The 14,783-nt window shown below is 47.2% G+C and overlaps 1 protein-coding gene across 2 annotated transcripts in view; it reads right to left on the bottom strand.

Moving 5' to 3' along the window:
* Positions 1-14,171, bottom strand: part of LOC110555861 (NADPH--cytochrome P450 reductase) — a 47,166-nt gene extending 32,995 nt beyond the window's left edge. The window contains exon 1 of one of the 2 annotated variants that reach the window (XM_021649334.2): positions 14,016-14,171. The gene's annotated coding sequence lies outside the window, so the exon portion shown is untranslated. Of the gene's footprint in view, positions 1-3,796; positions 3,817-14,015 lie in introns of those variants that run through there. The other variant, XM_060382208.1, reaches the window with a different exon arrangement.
* Positions 14,172-14,783: the final 612 nt, after the last annotated feature.

The raw sequence follows: 14,783 nt of genomic DNA, 5'->3' as shown, positions 1-14,783 counted from the left end.
TTAAAAAATAAATATAAACTACAGCCTCTCACAGAAAGAATGCCCAAACACATGAAAACTGTATGATTATCAAATATTCTGTAATTAATCATAGGGAAAAAAATCACATTATCTTCTTGGTGCTCAGTCTATAATCTCTGTAACTCCAGCTCCAGAGATCCAACACCCTTTCCTGGGGTCCAGGGACAACTACACTCATGTGCACATAAACACATAATTTAAAAATAAAATAAATCCATTTTTAAAGTTTCCTGAAGGCAGTACCCTCACTGACTCAGTTACTTGCAATAGGCCCTACATCTTAAAATGCCAACATCAGGACACCAGAGGGCTACCTTCTAACACGTGAGCCACTGGGGGGACACAGCCAGATCCAAATCACAAGCTCTGACCCTTGTGACCAACCAGGAGCATTAGAACTTGTAACGGTTGGCCTGAGGAGACAGCTCAGCGGCTAAAGTGCTGACGGCAACGTGTAAAAAGCTGAACATGGTAGTGTTTGTCTGTGATCTCAGCAGCAGGGGCTGGAGACAGAGCGTGCTGGGGGCGGCTGGCCAGCAAGTATAGCTTGATGAGCCAGTTCACTGAGAGACCCTGTCTCAAAGAAGAAAGCAGCATACTGTCAAGGAAGACAGCAGACATCAGCTCCTGCCTCCATCCCAGAACTTTGAGGAATAATAGGAAAATTCCTGAACATAAAGGGAAAATCTGAAGCCAGGCAGTGGTGGTGCACACCTTTAATTCAGTACTCAGGAGGCAGAGGCAAGAAGATATCTGTGAGCTGGAAGCCAGCCTAGTCTACATAGTAGTTGGACAAACAGCCAGGGCTATGTAGAGAGACCCTGTCTCAACAAACAAACAAGGAGGAAACCTGAATTTCATAGCAGAGAACATGGCTAGCACTAAAAGAATCAATGGATAAAAGCTGACTGACAGGCCCAGAACTGACATACCTAACTGGAATCTTACAATAAGAAACCACCACAGGAATCCAAACTGACCGACCACACAGTCCTACTCTCTGAAAAATGTCAGGGTCACAAAAGACAAAAAAAGAACTCATCAGCCAGGATGAGCCAGAACTCATCCTCAGCACTCAGGGAAGAAGGGGCAAGTGGAAGGCTGTGAGTTCAAGGCCAGCCTGGTCTACAGGAATATATATATAAAAGGAAAACAAACAAAAGTCCTCCAGATTAAAGGAAATGATAAGTGAACTAGGTCTACCATGTGATCCTAGCCTGGAAAGCAGACTTCTACAAAGGAATGGACAGAGGAGTTGTGAAGGGGTTGTGCCTTGCTAACTCCCACACAGCATTCTTCTGTTGATGTGGATTCACTGCACTACAGTTATGGGAGAAAATGACTTGAAATTTATGTAGAAAATAAACATAAAAGAGGTAAAGCTCAGACTGAATAGTGTATGAGGCTCTGGGCTCTATCCCCATCTCCAACACCAGCTTACTCTGTCACACACACATATACATACACACAGAGACACATGCAGTCAGACACATACACACAGAAGCACACACATACACAAACACACACATTAACAGACACACATACATATACACATACATATTTCTAAATATATACACAGAACACAGTGAGACACACAAATACAAACACACGTGTACGTAAGTCTACCACACTCACACAAACATATAAATCTGAATCAAAAGGACTATTTGAAGGCTTTTGACTTACTGTCAAATTAGCTTTGAAAAAACAATTGCCTTCCAACAGTCCTTCCTTGTCACAGCATACTGCCTGCTACTGTGGAAGACGACAGGAGCCTGGGAAGACAAGTCAGTTAGCTATAACCTACAGGGAACAGTCCAAGGAGGCCAGGACACCTGTGCCCCAAAAGAAAGGACAAACCAAGCCAGAGTGGGACCTTTGCCATTCTTAGAGGAAGATATTCATTTACTTCTTGCCCAAAATATACAAGCCAGATACCAAGAGCCTGATTGCCTGAGTCTAAAATAAGCCTCCGATGTCATGGAAGGTTTCTTGACCAAAGGAATGGCAGGTGACAAAAGAGGAAGGACGGAAGACACAAAGGCCAGATGGAAAATAGGGTAAATTAGCTCAGTATGGTGACTCAGGCCTGTAATCCAAGTTGAGGCAGGAGAAATGAGCATGGGTTCAAAGCCAGCCTGGGCTACACAGTGAAGCAGTGGTCACAATATGCCCAGAATCAAAGATGGCACCGAATGCAGGCTAGTGTTCAGCTCAGTTTCTCCACCGTAAGGTAGCATTTGCTATATATGTATATATATTTTTTTCAGTTTTAATTATGTGTATATGTATGTGGTTATGTGTACACGAGCTCAGATGTTTAAGGCCAAAAGAGGCTGTGAGATCTCTTGGAGCTAGAGTTCTGGGCTGCTGTGCACTGCCTGATCTGAGTGCTAGGAACCGAACTTAGGTCCACTGAGGCTCTCTCCAGCCCCCTTTCTCCATTTTATATAGTTCATGATAGCATAGGCTCACCCACAGTCAAGGTGGGTCCCAACATCAGTGACACGATCAAGCCCAGCAGCCAGAGGCCCATCTCGCAGTTACCCTCTGTGAGGTTGGCAGTTAACACTAACCACCAGAGCAGGGGTCAAAAGCTGAAAAGGGGGTGCCATTCTAATGAGGCATCTTCATGCATCAGCAAGGTCTGGCCGCACTCAAAGCACACTGCTACTTTTTTTTTTATTTAATAAAAGTACCTACGATATTTTTATTTCGAGCACAGCCATGCCCATTCGCTAGCATGCCACCTACAGCTGCCTTCTCGATAAATAAAACAGTTGCTCACCTGATCTTATAGCTCAGAAGACTTGTACTATCTGGCCCTTCACAAAGAAGTCTGTCAGCATGTCTGACTTAATTAACCACTCTGTACCGATGATGCTGCTTCCGGTTCCTGATCATTTCAGTGTGCATATTATGTAAGACATGAGCATCAGGAAAGCTTGGTGAGAAACAAAGAAACTGATATTTTGCAAGTTCCTGTAGGAGAACACTGACTAAGATTAAATACTTAGGGCTGGGAAATGATGATGACTGAGTCAGTAAACTGCTTGCGCTGAAAACATGAGGATCTGAGTCCCATCCCCAGGACCCATGCACAGAGGGTTCAGCTTGTGCTCTCCTTTAGCCTTGGGTGTCCTGGACTTGGAGTAGGAGCAATAGGCTGGAGGATCTCTGGAGCTCATCGCTCAGCCAGTCTGACCCAAGTGTTAAGTCAGTAAGTCCCAGGCCAATGAGCCATGTGTCAAAAAACAAGATGGGAAGCCAAAGATATGGCTCAGTGCCCTTGCTGCCCTTGCAGAGGAAACAGGTTGCAACTATCTGTAACTCCAGTTCCAGGGCTCTAATGTCCTCCTCTAGCCCCAACAGGCACTGCACACAATTGGCATACAGACAAATACTCAGGCAAAATACTAAATAAACACAAGATGGACAGCTCCTGAGGAACAATTAGTAAGGTTTCCTCCGACCTCTACATGTACACACATGCACACAAACACATACCACACACACACAGATGCAGAATTAAGGGGGCAGGAATGGTGATACACATACCTCAAATCTCAGCACTCAGGAGGTAGATGCAGGAGCATGGCTGAAAGTTCAAGGCCAGCATGCTCTACACAGTTCAAGTCCAGCCTGGACAACTCACTAACACCCTGTTTCAAAACAGGAAATGAAAAGAGGCTGGGGATCGGGCTCAGTGGTGAAGCACCTGCCTGGACTCACCCAGGGAGGGGCGAGAGGAGTGGCTCAAAGGTATAACACTTGCCTGGCAAACCTGAGTCCCCGGGCTCCAGCTCCAGTACTGCAAATAAACAGACAAACGGTCAGACTTACAGAAGGCCTGCCGAGAGCAAAAAAGCACTGTGTGACTGGCAGCTCACTGAACAGAACCAACGTTCACTAACCCTCTGCACACCACCCGCCACACTAAGCACGCTACACAAGTCCTTTCTTTTGTATGACAGCCCTGTTTAGAGAAATCTTTCATTTCACAGACCAACACTCAGCCAAGCAAATTACCCAGAGCCCCGCAGCCAGCAACTTTCAGGGCAAGGTGCAAGGACTCTCTGCTCCTTCTGCTGCCATCCTAGCTATCACTTGCTATGCACCACGGGGAAGGCGACCTGACTGCTAGCTTACGACAGTGCCCGGTGTTCCAGGGCTGACTATTCATCAGGCTACGCCATCAACAAGAGCAGTGCTTCTCCTACAACTCGAAGAGACACAAAGCCTTAGAAGCCTTTCTTCTACCCAAAAATGGCTTCTGACCGTCTCTTGTATAAGTCAGAATTCATCGGACTCAGAAAAAAACGGAGTCCAGACTTTGATCAAGGCATTGGGCCAAAGACTGCCACTGCACTGAGGTTTCTGATGATGCTGTTTGGAGGCCCACCTCACTCCAGAGTCTGTTTGCATTTCCTTAACATTAGACCACAGCTAAGCACTAAAAGCCGCTGTCTGTCTGGGGACACACCGGGTGTGGGGTGCACACCTGTCATTTCAGCACTGCCAAGGTGGAAGCAGGAGGTCAGGGGGGAATCCAAGACCAGCCTGCATTACATAAGACCCTGTCTCTGTAAGCATCAACTCAAGGTGATGTCTATCACTAAGTACCTGCGTCTACTGAGTTCTGCCATGTGTTTTAAGTCTACAACATGAACACATCAGTATTAACTGGAGCCTCCTCCTCTCGGGATGTCTATAAAACCATCTGTAATTAATAAACCATTTACAGTCTGCCCACCAGGGAAGACGGCTCAGTGGGTGAAGGTGCTTGCTGCCAAGCCTGACAATATGAGCTCAGTTACATCCCCGGGATCTATGTGCTGATTCCTGCAGCCAGCCTGACCTCCACACGTGTACCCTACAAGAATGACAAGAAGCTGCCTGGGCAGAACTAGGCCGCTAACACTTCCACAGGAGACTGGTCACTTCCATCTCTTCCCACTCACTGCCCTAGATCCCTGAGCTGGAGCCCTGCTTGCCACAGCACACCATTCTGACCCTGCCCTCTTTCTCGAATCCTAAGCTCTACCCTTAAAGAGTTTCGGTGGAGCCTGAAGCCTCACGCCTTTAGCTGCTCAGGTTTCAGTAGGGTAGCACTCCTCCATCATCCCTTCTTTTAAAGAAAAACTATTCTATCTTTAACTCTTGGGTGGGAAGGATGTGCACCTGAGCACCCTGTCCACGGAAGTCAGAAGAAAACACTGGATCCCCTGGGGCTGGACTGCAGGCAGCTGTGAGCTGCAGGATGTGGGCCCTGGGAACTGAAGGGTCCTCTAGAAGAACAGCACATGCTCTTAAGTGCTGCGCCGTCACTCCAGCTCCCTACCCTCTGTCCTTCGGAATACTCTAACCATTGCTCTGACCGCACTATTATCACCTTTCATCCCATTGGTCTTGTTCTCACATAAGCATAATCCTTGCATGTCAAGAGACAGCCTGGCAGGTACTAAGTCCTGAGCATGAGGCTTTGGCTGGCTGCTTTGGCCAACGATCCTTACATAAAGGAAGGCCCAGGAAATGTATGCCTGGTGACAGACCTACTTGCCTTGTGCCTTCAGTAATGTCAACTGTGCGTCCCACTTTCCTCCACTTGGACTTCTAGACAGCTCTGTGCTCCTCTCTCTCTCTCTCTTTCTCTTTTAAATGATGTATTTTCATTTTATGTGCACTGGTAAGTTTTGCCTTCATATATGTCTGTGTGGGGGTGTGGGATCCCCTAGAACTGGAGTTACAGACAGGTATAAACTGCCATGTGGGTGTTGGGAATTGAACTCAGGTCCTCTGAAAGAGTAGCCAGTGTCCTTAGCCACTGAGCCATCTTTCCTGTCCAATAGCTTCTCTTGATTGCCATCTGCTATAACCACTTGCCTCCCAGGTCCTGCTAAACTCTTGGTTTTGCTAGGAAAAGTGTGTGGGATTCATAAACTTGTAAGCCAGTTGTGCCACAGGACAGCACGGGCTTCATGGATACTTGTTACTTTCCAACTGTGAGAAAATGCTCCGACAAAAAGAACTAAGGAGCTGGGCAGATGGCGCGGTGGTTGAAAGAACTTGCTGCTCTTCCGAGAGCTTGAGCTCAGTTCCGAGCACCCACATCCTGTAGGTCACAAGCACTTGTTACCCCAGCTGCAGGTGATCTGATGTCCTCACATGTCATGAACACACACAACTTTTAATATAAAAAAGTTAAAATAGCCGAGTGGTGGTGGTGCACGCCTTTAAACCCAGCACTCGGGAGACAAAGGCAGGCAAATCTCTGAGCTCAAGGACAGCCAACCCTGCCGTGAAAAAAAAATTCCACAGCTACCGTATCTTAGAGTACCAATCTTCAATGAAACATGGGTAGGACTTAATTGAACATCTGGGCTCAGCCAACGCACAGGACAAAGGTCAGCAATGTTCTTGGGAGAGTGAGGTCAGATTCATTCATTCATCTAGTCACTATCAACTGAAGTTCTAGTTTATGCCTGGCACTATTCCAGGCACTAGCTTATCCTTATAGAAATATCTACAAGTCCACTGCTCTCACTGAACTCACCTTCCATTCCAACTATTTTGGCACTGGGATAAAATATATAATTTCATTTTCTGAGACACTGTCTCACTATGTAGCCCAGGCTAGCCCCAGACTACCTCAGCCAAAGGCTAGGATTACGCTATGAGCTGAATGCCTGGCTAGACTCCTTCTGTTATTGGCTGCTTTACAGAAGGTTAAAAAAAAAAAAAAAAAAAAAAAAAAAAAAAAACATGTACTCAATAGATAAGGAGGATGGTTTTAAATTCCTGAGCAAGGCTGAAGATATAGCTCAAAAGTAGAGAATGTACTGGCACACATGAATCCCTGATTTCATCTCCTCCAGTACCACCCTGCAAACATACAAAAAAAAAAACTTTTTTGTTTTTGAGACAGGGTCTCTCTATGTAACAGCCCTGGCTGTCCTGGATTTCATGCTGTAGAACAGGCTGTCCTTAAATATACAGAGAGCCTCCTGCCTCTGGCTACACAAAAATCCTTAAGCAAATTGAAGGGATGGGAAAGAGCAGCACTGGAGCGAATTGTGGTGGTATGTGCCTGAAATCCCAGCACTTAGGAGGTAAAGCCAGGAGGACCAGGAGATGAAGAACAGCCTTAGCTACAGAGCTAAGTTTAAGACCAGCCTGGGCTATATGAGAACCTATTTCAATAAATGAAAGAAACAAAGAAAAATAGAAAAAAAAAATGGGTCCTTAAGATCAGCCTAGCAAGTGCTGGAGAGATGGCTCAGTGGTTAAGAGCACGTACCGCTCTTCAGAGGACCTGGTTTACTTCCCAGCGCCCATGTGGCAGCTCACAACTATCTGTAACTCCAGTTCAAGGGATCTGACACCCTCCGCTGGCTCCACCAGAACCACACACTTTATGTTACACATACATACACGTAGACAAAGCACTGATACAGCTAAAACAATCAAACACAACTTTAAAACTATGGGGAGAAACACACCAATCTGGCAATGGTACAACGGACAGATCTTGGGAAGTGGGTGAGGGGAGAAGCAGAGAAAAATTATGAATTCCTGCCCAGCCTGGAACACGGAAAAATCCTGTCTCAAAGAAGAAAAGTGGGCATCAGGATGGCTCAGTGAATAAAGGCCTGGCAATGTGAGTTTCATGCCTGGATCCATGGACAGGTGGAAAGAGAGGCCTGATTCTAAGAAGTTGTCCTCTCACCTCCACACCTGTGCTATGGCACACACACACACACACATTATAAATGCACACATACATGCATACTTATAACAAATAAAAATACTTAAAAAAAAAAAAAAAAAGGCCTATCTAGGGACCAGAACAACAGGTACTGTAAGACCATGCAATCATAGAAAAAGATTTGAAGACCAAAACCAGACAAGACTTAATAGCAGCTGCAGACCCAGAATAAAAGAGAAAAGGGAAGGTAGCTTCTGCCCGAGAGAACTCTAAGGACCAGGAACATAAAGATGGCAGGACCACTCACTGTAAGAAACAGAGATAATGCTGGTGGCAGTTTATGGCTGTTCAAGTACTCTGTGACCTCCAGATCATACTGCAAGTGTTTTATTTTATATTATCTGTATGGTATTCGGGATGGAATCCCAGACCCTTCCACACAGTAGGCAAGTGCTCCAATGCTGAGGGACATCCCTAGTCCCCAGAAATATTGTTTCAGGGCCAGGTGAGACCGGTCATTGGGAAAAGGTGCTTGCTGTGATGTCTGAAGACCTGCATTCCATCCCCAGGAGCTGTATAAGTTCTCCCCAGGAGAACCAACTTCACAAAATTTTTCTTTGACTTCCACATACTGTCATGGCAGATGAAAACACACATACACACATACACACACACACACTAAATGAAAAACCAGTAAGCAAACCCATGACAGGCACATATTAACCCACATTCCCAGGCCTCAAATCACATTATATAAGGTCCCCCCCCACTGACCTGGTCAAGTGGTTCTGTGGTTTCATAAACAACCAGAAAGGCACTGAACCCTTAAGCAGGGCCAACACACCACCTTCTTCACCTGACTGCAAACTGGAGTCAGAAACCTCTGTGATGCTTGGAATGTGTACCTACCTCAGTCCAACCCAAACGAGCCTGGCACAATCGGCTAATGCAATCTGTATATCTCTGGGCCTTCATCTGTTTACTGTGTTGAAAACCGACCTGGGTGACCATCAACCGTTGTATCTGTGTGCTGGGAAGGTTACCAAAAGTTTGTGTATATCTACCCAGTCTACCTTTATACAGACCCAGCATGCAATACACACTGTGAAGGTCAAAGTCTTACAAGTACATGGTGTTAGGAACATGAACTGTCCCAGGGAGGATAGTGTGGAGACTGAACTCTGGGAAAAGGTTAGGCAGAAAGAGGCCAAAGACACTGAAGCTATGACCAGGAGGCATAAAGTCAAATTACTCAAAACCACCTGTAAGTTTCACTTACAAGTGAAATGACGTAAGTTCCACCTTCTTAGGCACACCCTTGTCTATTATTCTTCTGTTATACAATCAGGCAGACAAAAGACAACTTTCCCAGATTACTGCGCTACCAAGGTACCACAGACTACAGTGACATCTAATTATCCTCTATCCTTCAAATGCCTTCCTTTCTTGTTCTTCCTTCCTTCCCTCCCTCCCCATGAAACAGGGTAGCTTCCAACTAACTATGTTGCTGAGGATAGTCTTGAGCCCCTGATAGGCCCACCTCCACATCCTGAATGTTGGAGTGTAGATATGCATGCACCATTATGCCTCACTTTTGCAGGGGTGGCGATGGAACCCAGGACTTCAGACATGCCAAGTAAGTACTCTAGCTACTGAGCCATATTCCCAGTCAGAAACTGTTGGGTTTCTGGAAAGCACATAGAATTCTCTTAGCTATAGTATACAAAGGAGATCAGAGGTCTCAACCCCCAGCATGCCAATTAAAAGGTAATTCTGAGATTGGCCTCCACCTAAGACATAAAACTGAAATAAGTGGACAAGGAGGATGGCTCAGAGAGTAAAAGAGGTTGCTGCCAAACCTGACAGAAATAAAACATCAGGTTATTTATACTATGTATAATTTTTGTGTTTTCATGTTCAGAGAACAAATGAAAGTTAAAAAGAGTGGGGGAATTTGACTGGGACGGGAGAGATAGCTCAACAATTAAGGGCACTTGCTCTCCTAGTGGCCCAAGCTTGGTTCCCAAAACCCATGGCAGGTGACTCAGGAACATCTGAATTCTAGATGCCCTCTTCCAGCCTCCCAGCATTTGATAGGCTAAAGGAAACTGTGATGAGTTCAAAGCCAGCCTGGGCTACACAGTGATTCCAGGCCAGCCTGGGTTACAGCATAAGACTCCATAACAGAAAAATCAAGGAGGAAAATGAGGAGGCTCCGGTGGGTAGAGGCGCTCAGCACCAGAACCTGAGTTTGATCCCTGGGTATCCTGGAGTAGGAGGAGAATCTGACTCTCCAAGTTGTGCTCTGACTTCCACATATATACTATGGCATATGCGCCCACCCCATAAATAAATGTAATTTTAACAAATGTAGGTGGCAGGAGGCAGAGGTAGGCGGATCTCTATATGATCTAGGCCAGCCCAGTTTACAGAGTACGTTCCAGGATAGCCAGGGCACAGAGAAGCTCTGTCTCAAAAAACAAACAAACTAAACTAAACTAAAAAGTGACAACAAACCAAAAAGCCAGCATGTTGGCATGTGCTTGAAAATCCCACTGCTGTCGCAGAGACAGGTGGATCCCTGAGGCTATAGGGCAACCATCCTGGCCAAATCAGAGAGTCAGGTCAATGAAAAACTCTGCCTCAGAAAAAGAGTGATGTCACCCAGGGTGACTTTTGGTACATACACACACACACTTCATAAAATCCTTGCAGGTAGGCCCACCATGCAACTGTGGCCTCTGCCACCTATACCTTAGGAATTCCAGAGGTAGGGTGCACCAGGACTCTTTGATGGGCTTGGGATTCCTACTGACTCAGCAAGAGTCAAATGGCAGTAGCTGCCCAGAGCCTGGCATAGTTCCCTACCTCCCAAGGCAACTCCTCTTGCATGCTCCATTGCTCATGTTCTGTTTCAGGTGGCAACTGAACACTCAGCACTACAAAGACCTCACATCTGTCACCTTGAGGGTAAAATCCTTCTGCCATTTGTACTTAGTTTTCTGTTTGCTTCCCTTCTCAGCAAGGTTCTCAAGGGGCTGAACCAGAGCCCACATAAATACACCCTGAGGGCCTTAGAAGTGTCATTCCATAGGGACCTAAGCCTGCCAAGAACAGCAAAAATCGACAGCAACTCCCTACCTGGGCTGATGTACACCTGAAAGCCCATCTCTCTTAAGACTGAGGCAGGAGGACTGCTACTTGGAGGCAAGACCTTATTTAAAACAAAAAACAAACAAATAAAAAACCCTAAGTTGTGGAAGATGGAGACAGAAGGACCAAGAGTTCAAGGCCATCTGCAGCTACATACTAAATTCAAGGTCAACTTGAGCTGCATGAGGAAAAAGCAAATGACAAAAATAAAACTAACTAATTAAAATACAAATTAAGCAAGTTTCTGAGCTAATCCAGACCGATGGGATAGGGATTCTTTCTCCAACTTTACTGATGAAGAAATCAGAGCATGGCGTGTACCTATGGCTCATCCCAGCTACCTTTGACCTGGTGCTTCTACACCTGCTGCATCAAGTCCAGATTTCTGGCAAATGCCAAACAACAGAACTGTTTGGAGAGACCAGCTGTGCACTGTAGCCCGTGTTAAGTAAATGATAATGAGGATCTGGCCTTAGGAAGCTGGGACATATCCCTGTAAACCCAACACATGAGTGGCTGAGGCAAAAGCATTGCTACAAGTTTGAGGCCAGCCTGGGTTCTAGAATTCTGGGCCAATCAGGGCTACTTAGTAAGACCTTGTTACAAGACAAAGAGTGTAAAAAAACAAAATACAAAGCAAAAAACTATGAAACAGTATTTTCTGTCTCTAGAAGATATAAACTATGCTTCTTTTACTGTAATAAAATATGTAGTAAGACATATGAGGTGCTGTGTGCTCAGTTGTGCTTTATCAGAGTGGTTCTATTTTTTTGAGAGGAGATTACCAAGCCCTCAAGCCTGGAGTGAACTGGGAGACTATTTGTCTAGCACATGGTAAATGGGAAAAGGAAGAATAGAGTTGTATGGGTGTGTAAGTGTGAGGGAATGTGCTCAATATACAATAGTTGCTTGTATGAAAATCAGTACAAACGTTACATCTCACTCAACGGAGGCCCAGAGGCCTGGCCTTCAGTGTCAAGTGATTATACACCAGCAATGACTGCTGCTGGAGCTCTAGACTGACAAAAAGCTTACCACTGTGTAAGCTTTCACAAAGTAAAGGGGATCCTAAGAACTAGATTACATATCCAGCTGGCAATAATCCCAGCACTTAGGAGGCAGAGGCAGGACACTTAAGAATTCAGTGTCTCAAAACAACTAGATTTATTGTTGTGATGTTGAAATGTCCCATGGATTTAGTAAGTAAATGTTTTGTTCTTGGCAGGCAGTTCTTTTCAAACAGTCTACCTGCTAAGTACACAGAGAGTTACCTAATGAATGCAAATCCTGATTTTCAAGGAGTTAAGAAAACCTCAACGCACAGTGAATGGTCCTACAATTTCAGGTTTATCAGGCCATAGACATCCCCTGTGGATGTTTTAAAATTCCTACTACCAGGATGTCTTCACCTAAGATATCCTGGCTGCCATCAAACCTATGCTTTTCAGGTACCAAAGTCTAACTCCGCAATCTTCTGCAGTCCATACATATACCTTATTTTCTCAAGTGCCAATTTTGAGGGTAATACGATAGTATTCCCTTCTCTCCAGTCTGGCCACTTTTTGATACTGATTGAGCAATGTGCTCAATGAAACCAATCCCCATTATCAGAGAGTATAAAAGAATCACTCACTTTTCCAAAGTGAAAACTCTTTAAAGGGGCCACTGTGCTGGACCATTCTGGGTTTATTGGTTTCAGTATCTGGGCTTTCCCCACTAGCAGCCAATTCAAAGATTACAATTCAAAGGGGATCTATATGGGTAGAGTTTGTGTGAGGTTAATGAACCGAAGCTACGAACAGCTCCAGGAATTACTGCTCTGTAGAGTAAAAACAAATGTCCTGGGTTAGATAACCCCTTGGCTAACAAAGAACAGCCCAGCTCTCAATCAATCCACTGGCCAGGACCCTCTTTCCTCTCAGTTTTACTGAGACAGGGTCTCACTATGCAGCCCTGGATGACTTGAAACTTGCTGACCTTGAACTCAAATAATCCTGTTTCAGCCTCCTGAGTATTGGAACAGCTCCAGGACTATCTCTTGTCCTCAAAAAAATGTCACAACCCTGGCCAGGCTAAGTGGCATACACCTATAATTTCTGTACTCGGGCTAAGCCAGGAGAATCACTCATCTCAAGGGCTACAAAGCAAAGCGAAGACCAGCCTAGGCTGCGTAATAAAACTTTGTCACACACACAAAGTCAACCCTATGGGTGGGTAGCTGGAGCACTAAAGGACAAAACAGAAGCCCAAAGAAGTTCTGTATCCTGCCAAGGTGGCAAGACACGATCGAACCCAGGGCCACCCCCACCAGTTGAGCCTCCCTTTGCGTTTTCATCCCCCCAGCATGACCGGGCTCGGAGCAAACCGCTGAACTTTTACGGTTCTATTGCAAACACACACTGCTTTCATTGAAGCGTTCCCGAAATCCTCAATCCCGGTCACTAGCTTACACAATGCTGAATCGTCTTGAGAAGAGAAAATGAGAGAGAGACGAGGAAAAAGTCAGTCCAGGTCAAGTACCCTGGAAGATGCCCCGCTCCTGCCGTCCGGTAGATCTGAACCTCTCACCCAGATGCTCACAAGAGCTCAGGGTGTCACTGCTGCTCAAGCGAGCCCGACAAAGGTGTGTCGCAGACATTGTCCTGAGAGGTGGCCTGCCCCAGGGATGCGCGCTGGGTGACACCTCAATGGAGTCCACCAGATTGTTGCCGGGTCCCATTTGCCCTCATGGAGCTCATTCTAATGTGAGTGGTCTTCATAATCTGCTTCCCAAACGTCCCGTCATACAGGTGGGGAAACTGAGGCTTGGAGAGGGAATGTTGCTTTGCCTGAGAGAGCAATCGAGAGGACCGGATCTCCACCCGCAGATGCAAAGATCCGATCCTCAGGTGAAGGCAGCTATGGGGTGAGGTCTGGAAACGACGACCCTCAAAGCGCCCCGCGACAGGTTAGGTCTTGGTGGGAAGCGCCACCCCAGGAGATGGGCCGAGGTGGGAAGTGTCGCCTTCCGCACAGGGTGAGACGCGGGGAGAACGGCCTACAAACCCTCCCGGGAGTCACAAACCGGATAGTCGCAACGACAGGAGGTGACCCGGGATCGCGGAGCTTCCCCTCAGGTCCCCAAGTCCTCACTCACCCTGTGCTCCTCGGTACCGACACGCTCACACACCGCGCGCGGCCGGGCAGATCTCTAAGGCTCCGGGGCCGGACGCAAGTCCGCACCACTGAGGCGCTACCACCGCCCGGGAGGCTGCGGGGGTGGGGCGTGGCCAACACGGCCAGGCCCCTCCCACAAGAGCCGCGCGCGCGCCCTCGAGGCCAGCCGTCCTCCCTGGGCACCCCTCGAAGTCCGTGCTCTTGGTACGGCCCGCGTGGGTCACGCCCCTTAGCTCGCTCCTCGGAAAGGCCCCGCCCCTAAGCCGAGCTCCCAGTTCCTAGGACAAGCCCCTCACGTCTCCTCGGAAAAGGCACGCCCTGGAGCCTGGCGGCGTCAGTTCGCCCGGTCAGTTTCTAGGCCACGCCCCTCATCTGTCCTCAGAGAAGCCCCGCCCCCAGGCCTCGCTCTGCTTCAGGGCCAAGTCCCCCCGGGCTCTCAAGGAAGCTCCGCCCAGTCCTGGGTTAGGTCTGGGGTCTGGCTGCCCGCCTGCCTGGCGCTGCCGTTCGTGCTTGCGTAACCCTGCTTTTCCCCAGGCAGCCGAGCTCGGTCTCCTGGGTCAGTGCGGGGTCGTGGCTGTTCGTGTGGGTTCCTGCTGCCGGCCTCCGCTCACCTGTGGTCTCATATCTTTGTCAGTTGAAGATGGAGAGGCTAATAGAGGCTCCGTCGGTCCCGGGGTTCCTCCGCCGAGATTTGCAAACTAGCTTGCTTAAGAGAGAGAAGTGGCTCGGGAAGAGGCGAAGGCAACCT

Source organism: Meriones unguiculatus, chromosome 4 (genome assembly GCF_030254825.1).
Source record: "Meriones unguiculatus strain TT.TT164.6M chromosome 4, Bangor_MerUng_6.1, whole genome shotgun sequence".
Lineage (NCBI taxonomy): Eukaryota > Metazoa > Chordata > Mammalia > Rodentia > Muridae > Meriones > Meriones unguiculatus.
Note: the sequence above shows the minus strand (reverse complement) of the source record. Positions and strands in the feature narration are given on the sequence as shown.